General features: G+C 51.1%; 1 protein-coding gene across 3 annotated transcripts in view; it reads left to right on the forward strand.

The window, feature by feature from the left end:
- Positions 1 to 18,440, forward strand: part of MARK2 (microtubule affinity regulating kinase 2) — a 59,144-nt gene that overhangs the window by 16,619 nt on the left and 24,085 nt on the right. The window contains exon 1 of one of the 3 annotated variants that reach the window (XM_045485686.1): positions 8,786 to 8,809. The exons of the other annotated variants lie outside the window; for them this stretch is intronic. The gene's annotated coding sequence lies outside the window, so the exon portion shown is untranslated. Of the gene's footprint in view, positions 1 to 8,785; positions 8,810 to 18,440 lie in introns of those variants that run through there. 3 annotated transcript variants of the gene reach the window in all.

The following is an 18,440-nucleotide window of genomic DNA, read 5'->3' on the forward strand; positions in this document are numbered from 1 at the left end:
GGCCTCCTCTCATAGTTACTTGTACCAGCTTTAAGCAAATCTTTTTAAATTCATCTCATTTGTTCAGAATCACTTCTCATCGGGTCATTAAAAAACACTGTTTAATCAGGTGCTTAACTTATATCAATTTGAGTCTACAGATAGACTTGCGGGATTATAGCTCCATTCCCCATCACTCAGCAGTCCCATAATCCTCTGCTTTTTACACAAAGCTTATTTCTTTTCAGATTCACATGTGGCTTTCATTCCAATTCCAGAATTGAACTTGATGTGCTTTTCTCTCTCTCTTCGGCCGCTGGTCTGTATAGAAGATAGACTTTTGCTTTCAAAGGAGATTTGTTCACTCTATTAGCTAAGGCAGCGACTCAGTAACGGTGCCTCTTGGACGGCCCTCTAGTACATTAGTCTTCCGAGTGGTTGGGGAACTCTCAAAGGGAATGGACTGAGTACTTGAAGGGTCGACCACCCCTGCCCGTTGTCACTCACGGGGCACGGTCTGCTCTGAGGCTGGCGTCGTTAGCTGTAGACATAATAATAGCCTGTACGTATCGAACACTTACTTTGTCCCAGACGCTTGTTTAGCTGTTTTACATTGATTAACTCATTTAGTCTCTGTGAGATGGTGGGTCTTAGTGAGGAAATAGAGGAAATAGAGGTGAGGAAATAGAGGCCCAGAAATGTTGAATAGCTTGTTTGTTACAAACCCAAGTGGTCCAGAGGGCATCGGTGTCAGAGCAAGACTTTCTTAACTGTGGCAAATCCTTTGGTTCTGTTTTCAGCCGTGTCCGGGCAGTAGGAGACAGATAGATACCTTAGGATTCGCTCCTAGTCAGCATGGGGCCGGCTTAAGAGTTAGTTGTTTCTTCCTGCCCTTCATGGCCCTAGGGGTACAGACGCAGCTGGCCAGGCTCACCTCCCCTGGCGTACAAGAGCTATGGGAAACTTTTTTTAAAAACTTTATTATTTAACCCTCGCTTCTGAGTGCCCTCTTTATCTCTTCTCATCTTCCGGAATTTCAAGAACCGTTTTTAGAAAAGCCAGAATTCTGAGACCTAAAATGAGTAACTAACAAGTATGTACTGAGCTCGAAACATGGGACAGCTTTGATTCCTAGATCTGACTGCCCTACTCTGTAGCACCCATGAAATGCTGGGATCCTAGAATGCTCTTTGTATGCGCTCCCACACCCCTGCTCCCCCCAGAAAGAAAAAAGCTGTTGTGCATGGATATTAACTGTGTACGTTTTATCACGAAAATAATGTTCTCCCTTTACAACCGTCTACGTGCCACTTACACAGAGGCCCGGAGCCACTTGCTTTTAGCCTTGACTGCCAAGGGCACTGAGCACCGTAGCTGGTAGTACCAGGCCGCTGTGTGCATTTGGGACGTGCCAGTGCAATCCTGGGAGCTGAGCTCTGGCAGTCCTGCTGTGCCTCTTTATCCCCCTGCTTGTTTTATATGCCACTACTTCCTGTTTGCTTTTGTTCAGTCTTCGTCTGGCTCCCTCCTCTCTCCTGAGGCTGGTGCCCACAGCTCTGCTTCTGGATCTCCGGGACCTCTGCTGTTTCTTAGAGCGACTGCTCTGTGCCCCTCTATGGAATTTAGTTCACTTGAGTTTATGCGTTTATGGTTTGATTCACTTGCTTGTCTCCCCCGGACAGCGGTGCCTTTTCTTTTAACGGTAGTGCCTGTCAGACGTTTTGAGGTTTCTTAGCAAAGTGCTGAAATTTTAAGGCTATTTTAGGATGCCAGCGTGGGGTGAGTAAAGTGGCCGCCGCTGTCCTTACCCACTTGTGCCCCTCTTGCCGCCCTAGCAGAGAAAGAGAGGGTGTCCGACCAGGAGTGTATTTGTGTTCAGACCTCATTCGCTTCTCCAAGACCACGGTTGCATGCCATTTCTAAATTACTTTCTTTCTGTTACGTGGTAAAACCAAGGTCCACGTAAATGACTTCAAGAAGCAAAGCCTGTCAGCTTTCTTATGAGTGGTCTCCCCCTCCCCACATCCCATCTCCAACACATTTTTATCTCTCAGCAGAGGTAGCTGCTGTTCACACACAGGTAGGTATTCTTTAGAGAGTGCATGGCAGTGTTTTCTTGCTAATAGAAAGGCTGTCGTAATGGGTTAGGTCCATAGGGGCTCGGCCTTTCTATACTTGTATTCCCAGGAAGAAAAATCTCTACCTTAATTACCACATCACACTGGCAGAGGTGTGGCTGCTAATTGATTAGATGACAGTCCTTTGCGTTGATGTGGAACCGTTAGGGTGGTTGGGTTTCGTTTTGTTTTTTTTTTGTTTTTTTTTGTTTTTTTAATTTTTTTTTAACGTTTATTTATTTTTGAGACAGAGAGAGACCGAGCATGAACGGGGGAGGGGCAGAGAGAGAGGGAGACACAGAACCTGAAGCAGGCTCCAGGCTCCGAGCCATCAGCCCAGAGCCCGACGTGGGGCTCGAACTCACGGACCGCGAGATCGTGACCTGAGCTGAAGTCGGACGCTTAACCGACTGAGCCACCCAGGCGCCCCTCGTTTTGTTTTTAAATAAACAAATAGATTTGAGCTAGGTAAGTTTATTTTGGAGAGATGAAGTCCTGAGGAGGGATTTCCCTTTATGAATCTCGCGTGTTTAGTGCCATTTGTATGTCCCTATTTTCTAACCTGGTAGTAAGCACTAAGTTGGCTTTTCTTGCCATTTTGGGGCACGTGGGGAATATGTCTTTTCCTCCCCTGTATCTCTGGCATGCTCCCTTTCTGCTGGGTAGAACCAGATTCCTTTATTTGGTTTGCTTGTCCTTCCCTCCTGTCTTGGAATGGTTGAACTCTATTCTGAAATATATTTTTAAGATAGCGTCTAAAAGCAAACACCCTGCCTTCCTTGAAACCACAGAAACTGCTTGTGAAACAGCCGACAGGGCCAACTGCCAAGTCTGCACTGTTAACCCACCCTGATGACAAATGTCAGACACTGATGGCACACCGTAGTCATGACTGGTGTGAGGGTTTGCTCAGTAATAAATGTGTAGGTGCTGAGCTCCCGGTTTCACATCCAGAATGCCCACATAATAATATTCTTCATGGTGAACCATTCCGGGAGAGTCTTGTGTAGCTAATCTGCTGTCTACTATACAGGAAAGGTTTAAAAAAAATTTTTTTTAATGTTTTTTATTTATTTTTGAGACAGAGACAGAGCATGAGCAGGGGAGGGGCAGAGAGAGAGGGAGGCACAGAATCTGAAGCAGGCTCCGGGCTCCAAGCTGTCAGCCCAGAGCCCCACGCGGGTCTCCAACTCATGGACTGAGATCGTGACCTGAGCCGAAGTCGGACGCTTAACCGACTGAGCCACCCAGGTGCCCTTTTTAAAAAAAAAAAAATTTTTTTCTTTTAATGTTCATACAGGAAAGGTTTTAAACAAACCAATTCCCATTCCTCCTCACCTACTTTTTTTTTTTTTTTTTTTTAATTTCAGGAAGTGATTTTCTTTTGAGGTGATTTGGACCAAGCTTCTTACCAGCTTTTCCCATTTTTAAGTTAGAACTGGCTTTAGAATTGTTTTTTCCCCGCAGTGGAGGAGAACTTGGGCCTTAATCTTTATCCCCAGGCCCTGAAATGACTGACTTCTGTTTTTTGTTTATTTGTCGGTTTGTTTGTTTGATGGCATAGAATTTTCTCTGTCTAGTGAATTTTCTTTCTTTTCTTTTTTCCTTTTAATTTTTATTTAAATTTTAATTAGTTGACATACAATGCAGTATTGGCTTCAGGAGTAGAATTCAGTGATTCATCACTTAGGAAATTTTATTTCTTTACAAGTACTTTCAGGAATGAGTATTTGTTCCTCCCTATTATCTTCCTAAAGAGCTCTGAAACCTCTGGGAGCCTGATAGGCGAGAATACAATTTGAAAACTGGCGTCCGGACACCTGGGTGGCTCAGTTGGTTAAGTATCTGACTTCTGATTTTGGTTCAGGTCATGATCTCATGGTTCGTGGGATCGAGCCCCATGTCAGGCTCTATGCTGACAGTGCAGAGCCTGCTGGAGATCCTCCCTGTCTCCCTGTCTCCCTCTCCCCCCCACCCCATCCTCTGCTCACCTGCTCTCTATCTCTCAAAATCAATACATAAACATTAAAAAGAAAACAGTATCAGCGTGCATTGAGCTATAGCACTGATTGAGTGGGAGGGGAGATCAGGCTTGACAACCAACAATTGAGAAATAAAAGGAAAAATATTTAAAGTGCTCCCTGTTCACAGCACTGTTATGGGGGTTCTAGATGCAGAGTTTGAGGAATCCTTTCCAGGTCTTCCCCAAGAGCACCCTCTTTTGTCCTTTTGTTAGGGGTTTATTCTGACTTCATTTCCATGACCTGAGTCCTGAGCAGCTTTTTTGACTTTATGTTTAAGTTCTCTTCCCACATCACCTTTGCTTGTCTGTTAGGCCTGCCCCTAGTTTCCAGATGGGGAGGAGATCAGGGAGGCTAAATGGTTTATTTTTCAGTGAGTCTCGCTGGGTTGGCTTCCTCTTAATGCCAGCATCGCATGACTCCCCACAGTTGGCTCAATGGGGGTGCATCCCCATTCGCTGAAGCCCCAGGGTTTAGATAGATCCTGGCAGAACTCGTGAGCCTCGCTACAAGTGGGACCTGGGATCTTCAGATCTCTCCACCCGTGGTTCTTCTGAAGGAAAAAAACAAAAACAAAAGTCACAGACTTCTAGTAAATTGGAGGGATTAGGTGGACTGTTAACTTTAGTTCTTGGGTTTGGTCCCACCTCGGACTGTGATTTGTGTTTTTTATCTCTCCTACTAGGTAATCAGCTCTTTTGAAGTCTGAGCTGTTTTTATCCTTTTCTGTGTCCCCTCTTCCCCCAGAGTCTTGGAGTGCTTCGTGCAAGGTCATCTCTCAATTACTTGTGAAATAAAAAGTCAGAAAAATTATAAAATGGGCATTATTTACTTACAGCTACCCTTGGGAGCGTGTGTCCGTACTGATTTGTAAATCCGACCTCTCTCTGTCTGGTTTTTGGACACAGAAGTCACAAGTCTTCATTTGTGTCTTAGTAGGTGTAATAATGACTACAGAGAACAGCTTTTTCAGGACGAGGGGATGAGGAGAAAAGTTAACTCTGTTACTGGGTTGTGTTAAGAACCCAGAGAGGAAAGCGCATGGGGAGAGCCTGCTGCCGAGGAAACCCTGTCTGGCTTCCTGAAGCAGGGACCAGAGCCAGGAAGCAGGCCCTCCTGGCTCTGGGGGAGCTCCGTTCTCGCCTCTGACACACAGCATCTCTGGCTACATAGGGGCTTCTGGTTCAGTTGGCCTCATCCTTCCCTCTTTTGGATGGTTGAACAGAGAGAGGTACACTGAGTGTTGGAGATCTTGTCCAGAGTTGGACAGGTCACGCGGTCTGTATCAGAAGGCTGGAGTTATTTATAGTGGGAGAAAAGCGCAGGAGCGTGGCACAGGAAGAACTCATTTCACACCACCTCAGCGCCTGGTGATGATGAGAACCCAGATTTGTCTTTGAGCGTCTCAGGGCAGATCAGTTGCTTTTCTGAATTGACCAAGAGCTATGACAATCCGGGGCAGTGTTTTCCAGGACCGATGTGGGCAGGGCAAGGATGAGATGGTGGAAGACCGTTTTCTCCTCTCTTCTTGATTCCCTGGTCTTTGTGACTCAGTGTGAGATCTCCACCTGACTTTTGAATCTTCTGTTTTGGAGCCCCTGCCCAAGACCCCAGCCGTGCAGGGTGGTGGCATCTGGACCTGCTCGACCGGTCTGCTTGGCCCCCCCCTCCCCCTCCCCTTACTCTGGGCTGGGAAGCTGAAACCGCTGCCTGGGGGCTTTGCCAAGCCAGTTTCTCCTCCTGGGTCGCCTGCCCTGGCAGTCAGTGGGGAGCTCCCACCCAGGAGCTCCCAGAGGAATCAGGCTACTGGGGGATGGGGCTGCAGGGTGGGGGGAGGGGGTGCCACACACCTACCAGCATTATGTCTCCTCGGCACTGCTCACACCCAGTGTGCAGGGCCCCAGGGCCTGCTGGAAGTAGACTCTGTGTCATGGTGCCTTTCCCTGTGCCTTGTAGCCACGCTCCTGGTAGGCAAAGAGGCTGGGAGGGTTGAGGAGCTTGTAAATTGTGGGTAAATGAAGTCTAGGGGGAGGGAGAGGGTCCTTCCCTAGGGCACACTATGTTTCTAAGTGTGGGGGAGTCACCTGGGTTAACTTGAATTTGTTTTCAGCCCTAGGCAGGAGACATTCTCCAGTGTGTGAGCCTGGTGTCCAAGGCATATTAGATGAGGTTGACTTACGGAGCCAGACTGAGGTAGCTTGAGCCGATATAAGCCAAGGTCAGGATGTGGTCTTCGGGACGTGCGGACCATGCCCACTTCCTGCTGCAGTCTCAGGGATGGGGCTGGAAGGCCTACGAGCCCAGAGGCACTGAAAGCCCTCAGGCCTCCACAGGGCAGACCTTCCTTTTATAAGTGGGGGGAACACAAATCCCAAGAGGGTGAATGACTCACTCAGGGTAATATCATTTGTTTGCGGGGGGCCACGTCTAGGGTCACCCTCCCGGGGACCTTGGCAGTATACCCGCGTCGCTTCTGCTTCAGAGGCATTCCTGTGGAAGGCCTGTGTAGGGGCTAACCTGCAGACCTCCTGGCGGAAGGGAGGCCGGGAAAGGACAAGTGGAAGGGCAGCAGGCCCCGGCTCCACACACCGGAGATGAGTTCTGAAATCCTGCCAGAGACTTTGGCCACAGAGGTGCCAGAAGGCCGCAGGGAACGGATTTAAAGCAACGGGCACCAGCATTATAGTCCTGATCCGGGTTGGAGCCCAGGTGTGCTAAGAGCTATCAGGTCGGGAGACTCCGGAAAAAGCAGGAGGACCCTGACCCTGACTTTTCCTCGTGAATCAGGAAGGCATTTTACGGAGAGCCTGTTAGGTGCCGGGTATGCCTAGGCACCGAGGACACAGAAATGACCCCAGTCCTGGAATTTCCCCCTCAGGCCGCTCTCTCAGCCTTGCGTAACTGAACAAGGCGGCCACCAAGAGTTGTGAAGTAGGCCCTTCCCCAAGCAGTGAAGTCCTTGCACCAAGAGGCTTGAAGTTCTGTGACAAGGACCTTGTGAAGTCAGAGGGATGGAGCAGGGAAAGCTCTGGAAGTGATGTGTGAGCCGAGGCTGACCAGGAAGAAGAATGGGAGTGGATGATGGATGGAAAGTGTCCCAGGCGGTGGGAGGCTGTAGCAAAGGCCTGGAGGTCTGAGAGAACATTCTACATTTGAAGACAGTTGGCTGGAGCCCAGGGTGAGACTCTAGGAAGGGACGAGGGCCAGGCTGGAGCTGCAGGTAAGGAAAGGGAGCCAGCCAGCTCATTATGCAGCCGAAGGAAAAATCCAGAAACCGTGTGGGTCTAGTCTGAAAATCAGTTGTACGTATATACATACGTATACATACGTAGACATTTTACACACATGTATACACACACATACGTGTGCACACAGATATATAATTATTAGTCATGTGTGTATAAGGGGTACTTTGAAAATGAAGCCGTCACTTCCTGTTGCCAGTGCTGGGTGCCCTGCTGAGATTACTGCTGGCTCCCCCCACCCCATGTTGTAGAGGGAGAGACTGGACTGATGTTTTTATGTGCTGGTGCAGGTGGAGAGGAAGCTGAGGCTGTAGGCCTGGTGGGATGACTCTGGCTTTGACTTCGGAGCAGGCTGGCCAAGGACACTTGGAGCTTCTTCAGGCCCTGGGGTCAGGACCGATTGCCCTTTTCTTTGGGGGGAATGACTCACAGGCCATCGCTGCCACCCCCACCCGAGGTCCTGCAGGCTTTCCTGAGGCTGTCTACGTCAGCCAGTGGGCCAGTGTTGAGAAAGAGGAAGTACCTGGTGGCTGTCCCTCCTGCCTCATATTTCTGTCGCTAAACAGCACCTCTCCGTGGCAGCCTTGTGCTCCGCTCGCTCCGGCGAAGGAGGAGCTCTTCCCTCCCTGTGGGAGGGGCTGTCATCTGTGGCTTCTGCTCTACCCTTGGTCACAGATTAGCTTGTACTACACAGCCAGGGAGAGTCCACTCCCTTTCTGCCTGTCATCAAGTGCTCGAGTGGGAGACCTTAACTTACAAAGTTGTAGAAATGGCCATGTTCCAGACTGCAGGGTTCAAGGCACAGCCGGGGAATCGTGTGAAAATTGACCTAAGGTTAGAGCTTGGTGGGCTGTCCGCCTCAAAGGTGTAATGGGACAGCGTTTTGCTTCTGACCACATATGGACACTGCCCTGCAGACAGCTGGGTTGTCCCCTCTCCTGCCAGGGAGTGAGTTTTGTTTCAGTGCCAACCTGGCTTTTACTGTTTACCCTCCTGTCTTTCCCCAGGGACCATGAACCTGCCCACCCCCTGTTATGTTCTAGTTCTGATGGGAGTACCATTCAAAGTTCTTGGCAGGAGACCAATTCACTTCTACCCGTGCTGGTTTCCCCTCCTTTTCCCAGTGTGTTTGATGTGCACGTTCCCCAAAGTTCCTTCTGCAGCTGGTTGGCTCTGTAGTACCCAGAGATTGGAGCCTGCCCGCGGGGGCAACTCCGCTGCTTCCCTCCCTGGTTTTAGGGGCGGGGCTTGAAAATAGAGGATCATACTCTCCCTCCTCTCCCTCCTCTTCCTCCTCCTCCCCCTCCTCCCCCTCCTCCCCCTCCCCTGTCCCACCCCCAACACTGCCAAGCAAAGGCTCAGAGGCTCCAAGCAGCCTCCAAGCGGGACTGAGCCCGGCTCATCGCCCCACATGACGGCAGCTATCTGGAGAAAGATTAATGCACGTGTGAGTATGTGAACTCCGGAGCACATTACCATCTCCGGCCGGCTCTCTGTGGACTCACTCTGGGGTTAGGGAGACCAGGACTCCTTAAGAGGAGATGGTGACCCAGCCAGGGGTGTGTCTACCCAAGGCCCACCCCCTTATCTAACACGTGGGGAAATGGAAAACACTTCTGAACACCCCACTTCTGAACACTCTCCAGAAGAGCTTGATGGATGGTTCGGGGAGGATATTCTTGGAATCCCTTGCAGCACAATATCCCTCTTTTCCCTGAGCCAGGTTTCTTAGTTCCTAAGCTGGACAACTACCTTCAGTTTTCGTAGGAGGGGTGTATCTTCCCTGACCTCGGCATGATCGTGAGTGGAAGGTTAGGAACGGTAGCTGCTCTCCCAAATGGAAACATCTTCTTGCTGCTAAGGCTCAAGTGCCTGAGGCAGAGACCAGACCAGAGTAGCCCAGGCTTGCTGAGAAGGGAGGATTGGTTATTTAGGGGCTGTGACAAATGGCTTTGGAGAGGAGCAAGGGAGAGAGAATTTCCTTTCGCAGAGCTTCTCTGCAGCATTGCTGTCCAGAGTTTAGACTGCCTGGAGCCACAGGCTCAGGTGCTGACGGCTCTCCCCTCCTCCTTTCTGTGTCTTGCGGCCAGTGCTATCATTGTCAAGTTGACCCTCTGATTACGGAGGATGATCCCAATATGGTCCCCCGGCTCCCTGCTGCCTGAGCCCTTCTGCCCTGGAGCTGTACCTAATTTGTCTTCAAATTCTGACTTTGAGTGGGGCAAGAAATGGAAGAAATGGTCATAGGAAGTTGTGTTTGGGTGGTTTGACTTCTGGTTGGGCTTTAGGCATCTGAAAACTGAGTGCTTTTTTAATCCAGATTTCCCTTCGAAACCTCTCTCTGTGCACAAACCCTATACCTCAGACAATTCTTGGCGGGCCAGAAAGGCTTTGCTTGGATATGAATTTAGTATGGGGGTCTTCCCGGGGTCCCGTGTTGTCCATCCCTCTAGTCTCTCCCACTGCCCTTCCCCCCCCCCCCCATAACATTAACCTTTCATGTAAAGAACGTTGGAAAAATTGAGTACTGTCTCAAGGTCACTGGATCATAAGTGGCATTTGGCATAGTTAGCTGGTTTGGCGTTTGGTGAGAGATTTCTGCTTTATATTTGAGCAAAAGATTTCTTGGCGGGAGGCCTCTATGCTGTGTTGCCAGTGCTCGCTTGCCCTGTGTACAGGGTTTGCCCCCTTCCCTCCCCTGACGGGTCGTTTTAATCCTCTTGCCTATAAACAAGTGCAGTTTTCAGAACGTGTGTGGGGCCAGCTCACATGACCTTGGTTATCTCCTCATGGGGTAACCAGCATCAGCTTTAGATACCATGGTCACTTGACGTGGCAGAGCAGAGCTGTCAGTAAAGAGGTGGAGACGCCAGGAGGACGCCTGGGTTGGCCGGGGAAGGTATGGTGGTTCCCCGCCCCCCCCCCCCCCCCCCGCCCTTACTCAGTTTTGCTTTCTGCGGTTTCAGTAGCCCCTGGTCACCCTCGGTCCAGAAGCAGATGATCTTCTGACCTATCGTCGGAAGGTCAGTAGTAGCCTAACCCTGCGTCACAATGTCTGCATCCTTCACCTCATTTCGTCTCACCACGTAGGCATCGTATCATCTCACATCCTGACAAGAAGGGGGGATACAGTACAGGAAGATATTTGGAGAGAGCACATTCACATGACTTCTATTACGGCATACTGTTTAAATTGTTTCTTTTTATTATTAGTTATTGTTGTCAGCCTCTTACTGTGCTTAGTTTATAAATCAAACTTACCATAGGTGTGCATGTGTAGGAAAACTCACAGTATATGGTTGACCCTTCAACAGCATAGGTGTTAAGGGTACTGACCCCCACAGAGTCAAATCTGTATGTAATTTTTTGACTCTCCCAGAACTTAACTACCTGCAGCCTACTGTTGACCTTACGGATCGTATGAACAGTTGATTAACCCATATTTTGTATGTTTTATATGTAGTATAGTGTATTCTTTTTTTTTTTTAAACGTTTATTTATTTATTTTTTTTGAGAAGAGAGAGACAGAGCATGAGCGGGGGAGGACAGAGAAAGAGGGAGACACAGAATCCGAAATAAGCTCCAGGCTCTGAGCCGTCAGCACAGAGCCCGACGTGGGGCTCAAACTCAGCGACAGCGAGATCGTGACCTGAGCCGAAGTCGGACGCTTGACCGACTGAGCCACCCAGGCGCCCCAAGTGTATTCTTAACAATAAACTGGAGAAAAGAAAATGTCACTAAGAAAATCATAAGAAAAGGGCACCCGATGTCTCAGTCGGTTAAGCGTCCAGCTCTTGATTTCGGTTCAGGTCATGATCTTGTGGGTTCGTGAGTTTGGAGTTCCTTGCAGCGAGGAGCCTGCTTGGGATTCTCTCTCTTCCTCTCCCTCTGTCCCTCCCCCTCCCCCAGCGTGTGCACCCGCGTGCTCTGGTGCGCACCTGCGTGCTTTCATGGGCACACACTGTGTCTCTCTCAAGATAAATAAGTCAAAAGAAGAAAAAATACATAGTAAGTATCGTACTGTGTCGGAAAAAAATCCGTGTATAAATGGACCCGCGCAGTTCAAGGCTCAGCTGTATGTAGGGTTTGGTACTGTCTGTGGCTTCAGGCATCTGCTGGGGGTCCTGGAGTATATCCCCCATGGATGAGCAGAGACTGCTGTCAGTGGGGGTGGGGGGTGTGATTCCTTAGTGGGGAGCAGTAGGAAGAGTCCACTCCCGTGGGGCAAGAGTGAGAAGCAGTTTCGTTCCTTCTTGCTTTTACTGTTCCTGAATTCCTACTTCTGGTGTCTCATTTATCTTTCTCCTGTATCTCAAATCCTGGCTGCGGGGGGCCCCCGGACACGCAGCTGTTTCAGGAAGCTGCCCCTGAGACAGATGCAGGCTCCTTCGTGGATACAGAACCCGGCACCGAAAATCCCATCTTCCCAAACAGTGATTTTGTTGTGTTGTGCGAAGGACAGCTGGTGGTGGGAGCCTGGCCGCCACAGAAGGCCGCTGAGCCTCTGAGCCAGAGGCGCCCAGGAGCCGGGGTGCAGCTGCATTTTCACCGCGGCCGCCCCCCACCCCCCACCCGCCCCATGCAGGTCTCCCTCGCCTCACTACTGAGGAGGCAGCACTCCTCAGTGCATAGCAGGGACTCTGGCCACACTGTGTGTGAGTTGTGTCTGTTTCTTAAATATCTGTCCCATTTCTCCTTGTGACTATTGACTTGCAGAGGTTCGTGTATTTGGAAAATTTTGGGAGCATTGCTGACATCGTATACCTTGGGAATCGTGGGATATACTCTGGATCTTCCTAGGGTGGGATCTGTGTGTTGAATGTGCTTCTTACCAGGGGAGAGCAGAGTGGCCTTTTATGGAAGGGATAAAACAGTTGAGCTGCTGGAGCCTTCGCTGGCTCTGCCAGAAAAACCCAAGTCCAAGTCCAGGCCGTGCCAACAGATGACCAGAACGTGGTCTTCATCCCAAGAGCTCTCCTGGGCCTGTTTGGAAAGATCTATCTCTTTTTGGAGATAGAGAGCATTTTTGATGAACATTGGGTAAAGAAGTTAAAGCCAAAACTCATATCTTTTTCTGGTAGCCTACAGAGTAAGTTGAGAAAGCATGTGGAATTATAGTAATAATAGCTAGCATGTCGTGAGCACGTATTACATGCCAGGCATTGTTCTAAGTATTTTGGATGGGGTTTGATATTTCGACAATTCTGACCTCATACCTTTTGTTTTCTCTTGGTAGGAACCCCCTTATGCCTTTGGGGTCTTTGTCTGTGGTGGGTGCATGGACTAGATAGAACAACAGAATGAGCAGCAGTGGCCTCTTGCTGCCCGGCTAGCTTCGTCTGATCGGAGGTATCCTGGGTGGCATTTCCCTCCCAATCTTCAGATCTTTGTTTAGGCCACTGTGCCTGTTGGCAATAGAGCCGCCCTTCGGGATTTGTTGGGGAGGGTCTGTTTGCCTTGGTAGGCACCCTTTCTTCCCTGCCCTCTCTAGGTGAATTCGGAGGTGAAGAGCTAAAGACTTGACTGCTTGCCTCCTTCAGAATAACCAGCATTCTCTGGTCTGCAGTCTGTGCCCGGCAGTGGCCCCTTTCTTCCCCAGCACCACCTGTTAATCGGGGGTGGTTCTAGTTCCCGAGGGCTTCCACCGGCACTGAGCTAATCCGTACCAAAGAGCCCTCCTCCCAGGTTCGTGTCAGAGCTCAGAAAGCTCAGACTCTTTCCTCGGACTTTGAAAAGATGAATTAAAGTGTAAAAAAGTGCTTTTTAAGAAGGCACTTGTAATGGATAGTGGCTGTCATTTCATTTACTATATATACACTCTGCTCCCTAGGTCAACCCCACCAACTAGGATGCCCTGAGTAGAGCTGCCATTGCCGCCAGAGAAGGAGCAGTGTTTGGCTTTAGGGGACACCTGGGCCTAAAGTTACAAGCTGACATGTACACAAGCGTCCCTGAGAAACTTCCCAGCCTTCTCCACCTAACTTTATATATATACATATATATTTTATTTTGGGGAGAGTGCGAGCAGTGGAGGGGCAGAGAGAGGGGGACAGAGGATCCAGAGCGGGCTCTGCGCTGACAGGCTGACAGCAGCGAGCCCGATGTGGGGCTTGAACTCATGCACCTCGAGATCATGACCTGAGCCCACGTCAGACGCTCAACCGACCGAGCCACCCAGGTGCCAGTCCACCTAACTTCTGACAAATGAGTCCTCTTCCAAACATCTAGCCAGCTAGCCAAGGCACCTGCCCAGGTCATGGCCACTTAGTAATAGGGTCCAGCAGTCCCAGGGTTGAGGCCATAGTGGCAGCAGTGGGCCCAGTGACTTTCACAGGAAGTACATCCCCAGCTTCAGGTGCCAAACAAAGAGACTGTTCTAAAGAACACTGGCCCCTGATGTGTCAAGGGACGGTCCCAGGTTCCCTTTTCCTCTCTCTCCAGCTGGAACTGGAAGTTCTCCTACCTGGTCTTTCGTAGTTATCCCTTCTCTCCTAGAAGGCAGTACCCACTCAAAATTCCTTTTGAAACTCCAGCCTCTTTTCTCACCTCTGCCTGGGTTCATTTCACATTCCCTCCCTCCTACGCAACCATCCCGGATGCTTTGAAGCCCCCTCCGCCAGCTCAGGTCCTCTTGTTTTAGGCCCTCACCCAGGGTTTGAAGGTTACCGAACCTTGGTTTCTGCTGCCCGTGCTGCTTGTGGGGAGCAAAGATACGTTCCTGGGTCCCGAGGTAGAACTGAGTTAATTTTCCTGTTCCGGACTATGGTTCGCATCTTACGTACGGATAACACACTGCTTCAGACACAATGGTGGGCCCTCACAAGCCGGCCTGAGACAGCCACCATTTGTTCCTTCTCCGAACGAACGGAACTTTTGGTAAGTTGGAGATCCCTTGGCTAACGTGCTGCAGCAGGTTTGTTTGCATGTGCCTTGTGGAAGCGCTGTCATTAGTTTGTAGTGCTGTTGCACCGTCTATTAGAAAAAGTAAGTTGTCCTTCTGGATATCAAGTGACAAAGACAAAAACACAGACGCCACTTCCCACCCAGAAAGGTGGTCTGAGAGCCACACTCGCTCCCGTGATTGCTCTAAGGGACGAGTGAGTCCAAATTCTTAATTTTAGCTGATCGGACTCATTGTCAGGAGGCGCTGGAAACAGCTCGGCGGCCCTCACTCCCTTGCGTTCCTGACGATCTGCTGGAGGAGGAAGATGACGCCTCGGCCTGTGAGCGGGCACAGCCCGGCGGGGGTTTGGTTTGCTCGTGCAGAGAGCGGCCGGTTGGATTTTTGATGGTCCTGTAAGTGGAACAGCCACACGGCAGCCCGGCCAGGTGGGAACGGTTTCGAGGCGGTGACAGCCTTAGGTGCTTTCTCTTACTTCTCCTGCGTGAGCTCTGACCCCTGGCCGTGGTGACTTCTGGGGCAGCAAGCGTCAGCCCGGTGTTTTTTCTGATACTTCCTCCTCCTCCTCCTCCTCCTCCTCCAACACCCTCTTTGAAACCGGAGGAGTAGGAAGGCAGTCTTTTTTCCACTTCCAGGGGAAGCTGCAGTGGAAGGAGGCACATGTCTTATTCAGCACCTTCCAGTGTGGAGCTGGAACTGGACAGGACCCAGAGGCCTGTTTCCCAGCCTGGGGCTGGATCTGCTCCTCAGCAAAAAAAAAAAAAAAAAAAAAAAGTTCTAAGAAAACCATGTTGGAAATGGCAGAGACAAGGGGTTAAATCTGCACCCAGGTAGAAAGGCTGTTGCATAAACGCTGAGAGAGGTTTTTTTCTTGTTGTTGTTGTTTTTTTTGTTTTGTTTTGTTTTTCTTTTTTAAGATCTCGTGCTTCTTTTTTACTTTGTGTTGGCAAAAACCCCAGGAGAAGATGGGAGATTCTGGGAGGAGATGATTATGCCGGGTGAGTCAACTGAGCTCCCCAGCTGCCGTTTTTAGTTCCTTTGCTTTTCTGTAACAGGAGGCAGCTTGGGGAGGGGTGGTGGGGGGGGGCAGGGGGGAATGCTGATTTGTGCAGCAGGACAGGAGGCAGGTGTGTATGGGTGAATCGTTTTGGCATTCTGGGGTTGACAGGGCCCTACAGTCATGACGTTGGTCCAAGGAGGAAATATTAAAGCAGAGCTGTCTGAGTGTGGCACACAGTAAGTGTCCCCTACGAGTCACGGTCACCTCCCCAAATCGGTAGCTCTTAGAACGGCTCGAGCTGCATCGCACCGCCCCAGCAAGACACAGTGGTTTTGATGGCCAAGCGGTGGTGGGATTGAATGTGAAGAGGCAGAGAGATGGGTCTTAAGCAGGAGGGCCCAGTGGTTGTTGGGCATCAGGAAGTTTGGAGGAGAGGGCTCCCCCTCTGTGGTGAAAGGAAGGCTCGGGCTGGTTTGAGGGAGTCGGGGATGGGAGCGTGTGGGCGTCGGCCGTCCCATCCCTGGCTGTGCCCGTATTCCGAGTCTGCCTCCAGTTCACCTTGGTGACCACCTTTACCTCCAGCTTTGGGTGAGGAAGGAGCACTGAGGGCCTCATCACCGCCTGAGAAAGCTTGTTAATGGAAAGAACATTCCATAGATGTCCTCCATTCTTGGGAGAGGGGGTCTCGTGGCTTCCTGCCCGCTTGGATGTTGTCTGCAGAGGACACAGATGGGAGTTACTGGTGTGGGTCCCAGAGACCGTCATGAAGATGCCCCCACACATCTCCTCCTTTATTCATTCATACGCACGTATTCATTCAGTACCTATCGAATACTCCTGCTCTGTGCTAGAGGCATTGTTGTGGGCCGTGAACACACCAGGGCCCTCCCTTCAGAGCGTTGTCTGGTGGGAAGGCCAGACGGTAGCCAGCAACTTCAAAGGGCAGCAGCTGCCTTGAAAGAGGAGAAAAGGGTCTTTGGCAAGAGGTTCTGATCTTCCTTCTGCCTTTGTCTTGGCTTCCAAGAGGGTGGCTGTAAGGATCAAAAACTGGCACCGTTTCTATTCCTCAACTATTTCAACGTGGGCCAGCCGGGCACAGGCACCCTTAGGCACCGAGGGCGTACGAAAGCGAGCGAGACGCCGTCTCTGACCTCTCAGAGCTCCGGGAGGTTCAGGCGTGGAGACGCACGGTCACAAGAGATGAATGGGTACCGACAGGGCGCTGTGAGAGCCAGAGAAGGGAGAGATCACTCTCTGCTGAGAAGGTGTTGGGCTGATTCTTTGAACAAAAGGATTTGGGCTAACCTAGGGATGAGAGCGTGTACTGTCCTGGATCCCTTCAAAAGAAGACGTTACGTGATAGCTGGAGCCTTGCCCTTGGTGTGCGTGCGCCTGGGCGGCGCTTACACACCACGGTTCGAACCGTTCCCAGCCGGCAGCCAGAGTGGTGGGGCTGGGGTCCCACCGCGGACCTGTGACTCCAGAGTGACTCCCCTTCCCACCGTGCCGCGTCCGGCCGGACAGCGTGCCACACAGAAACAGAAACTACTAGGCAAAGGACAGGAAGGAAGAGGGAGGCCCGGACACCTCAGCCGCACTGGTTGGTCTCCATCAATCCTCTGTAAAGTGAGCCAAACCCTTCTGCTGCAGGCTGTCTCCTGCCTCCCCCAGAGCCCTGGGCTGCTGGCAGGCTGACTCTCCTGTGATATGGAGGAACTTGTTGGTCTCCATGGTTACGGGAACCCACTGGTACGGGCGGCGCCGAGTGGAGTGTGAGGCTGGCAATGAGAGCTTCCCCCAGCCCTTGGCACCATGTGGTACTGGTATGTCGGCTGTTTCTTGGACCTTTTCTGGGAGGAAGGAGTTAAGGAACCCATGAGGAAGGGAAGAGCAGGCACACCTTCCTCCTCTTCTGGGCTCCTTAGAGGCCGGAGGCGTGGCTGCCTTCTCATTCACCCGCTCCCCTTGGCAAGAGTGGTTTTATGTTAGGAAAGAGGGTCCTTTTGCCCGACAACCCAGCTGTGGTAGAAATTGGACTTTTCCTTATTCCAGAAGCAATACCAGCTTTACTGCGCTGGTGTTTGTGGTCAAGTCTGTAGCGATGACAGATGACAGCTCTTCTCAGGGCTCAGAGGACTCCTTGAGAGGGGAAGCAGGTTCCTCCCCGAAAGTAAAATGAGATTGTAGGAAACGTTGTCAAGACCTCGCTGCACAATGGGTGCTGTGGTCCACACTGGCGTGGGTTTCTTCATTTTGTCTTCATGCCGATCTTGTGAAGCGGGTGCAGCTGGTGTCCACATGTCCCAAGCGAGGAAGCTGAGATCTAGAGAAGTCAAGGAATCTTGGTCGTGCTCGGTGAACTAGTAAGGAGCAAAGGCAGGGCTCCCGCCCCAGACCCGCCTGGAGCTCTGCCGTGCTCTCCCCGCCTCCTTTGCTAAGTAAGCAGAGATACTGTGGTGAATCTACTAGACAGTTCCCTCCTCTGAACTCCTAGAAGGCAGGAACCAGCTCTCTCTGAACTTTGCAACTGGCCCTGGCTCCAGAGGCAGGCACTCGACAGAGGCTTGCTGAGTCAGCAGTGGTAACTGGGGACTGAGATCGAGCCCAAGACCCCAGTGAGCAAATTCTCAGGGATGAGGTACTGGACGCTTGCAAAGCTCTGGTTGCTCAGTAGAATCCACCTGTTTGGGGAAGAGCCCAGCATTTCAAGTGGCTGCAAAGGCAGGAGATTTGAGGCACTCTCATGGCACTGTGGCTCTCGTGTGTGAAGGGGAGCGAGCTGGAGGTGCTGGGTCGGTTCTGATCTCACTCCAGGTCAGTTCTTGCCTGCTGACCTCTTGGAAGGCACATGCTGCTGACCTCTGCCGTGGCTGCCTTGAGGCCTCCAGGCCGCTCCCCTCCTGGCCCAGGCCGCAGTCCTGGTCTCCCTGCCTTGGGGTGAGACTTGCAGCTCAAAGAGCTAAAGGGCAGTGAACCACCTTGCTTTTGACTTTGTGCTTCCGCCGTAGGCTCCCGCAGGTCTCCTTTATGGGGGAGGCACCTGCCGTGGCCGGCAAGAGGGAGCAACCTTTTGACACGGCACCACCTCCCTTCCACACCAGGGCATTAAGGGAACATGGGGGGTCCCCCTGGGGGAGTAATTTGGGGGTGAGGAGGACGCATCCCACCTCTCTACGG

The sequence above is a fragment of the Leopardus geoffroyi genome, chromosome D1 (assembly GCF_018350155.1).
Source record: "Leopardus geoffroyi isolate Oge1 chromosome D1, O.geoffroyi_Oge1_pat1.0, whole genome shotgun sequence".
NCBI lineage: Eukaryota > Metazoa > Chordata > Mammalia > Carnivora > Felidae > Leopardus > Leopardus geoffroyi.